Here is a 1183-nt window from a genome sequence, read left to right on the forward strand (position 1 = left end):
GTGTGTGTGTGTGTGTGTGTGCTTCCCTGACTGGAATTGGCTCCAATCACCTATTTGATGTAGAAGGTCACCAGCTAGATGTCTGCTGTCTGCCAATTTACTCTCCCCTCTCTCTGTCTCGCTCTTGCATATGTTTTTGGACAAAACATGCACCCAAAAACACAAGTAAGTATGACTGCAAATATGAAAGTGTTGGTATGTTTATACAACCGTGTGTTTGTGTTTGTGCATACTGGCTATGGGGGTATGTTTGACCACAAAGGTTTACATTTACATTTATTTAGTAGTTCGTTTTAACAATTTAACCAAATCCCTTTTAGTTTACCATTTAACTTTTGAGAGATATTTCAAGGGTTTATCCATTACTTATACTTTCTATCTTAATCAATTATTTTTTTATCCGCATGGTGTTTAAAATGATTTGAGCCTACTTACTCCGGAATCTCAAAACCACGTTTTCCCAAGCAGAGTTCCTCCCATGGGTACAAGCCCAGTACCCTTGGTTGAGAATCCCTTGCTCAAGATAGCTATATAGTTTGAAAACATGTCATTATCTTAAATTGAAGAATAACAATCAAAGAAAATACAGTGATACTGACACATTCAGGCACAGAGTCAACGTTTAGTTTAAGTGCAATTATCTCAGAGCAATGGGTCAGAATACACTTTATAATTATTATACTTGAACACACCACATGTTTCCTCTCAGTTATACAAGTTTATCCTCTATGGTAATTAATAAAGCCTACCGCATTTAGGTTATCATCAAATGTCTGTTTGATAGGCCTATTAAATGACTTAAGGATCATGTTTATGGGAGAGCAGATTTGATGGAGATATGGTGATGGTGCAATTATTGATGCATGTAGCTTTAATGCAAGCCACAATCAATGTCCACATCAATTACAGTTAGATCAAGCCAGAAACCAGCTGAATATCATCTTCGTGCGTTGAACTGGGCAGATCACATCACGATAGTTATCTTAGATGACAGACTTCTCTTTTTGGAGTTGCTTTTCATTTGAGACAAGTGCAACTATCTGTCCACACTGACAGTTTTTTTCTTACTTGCCTAATATTTAAATTCAATATTACAGCCTTGCGTATGCGTAAAATCCTGAAAACTGGTTGATATTTATATTAGCACGTCTGTAGGGCGTGGCTGGCTTGTCTGCCGGGGGTG

This window comes from Etheostoma spectabile, chromosome 23, assembly GCF_008692095.1.
Source record: "Etheostoma spectabile isolate EspeVRDwgs_2016 chromosome 23, UIUC_Espe_1.0, whole genome shotgun sequence".
Taxonomy (NCBI): domain Eukaryota; kingdom Metazoa; phylum Chordata; class Actinopteri; order Perciformes; family Percidae; genus Etheostoma; species Etheostoma spectabile.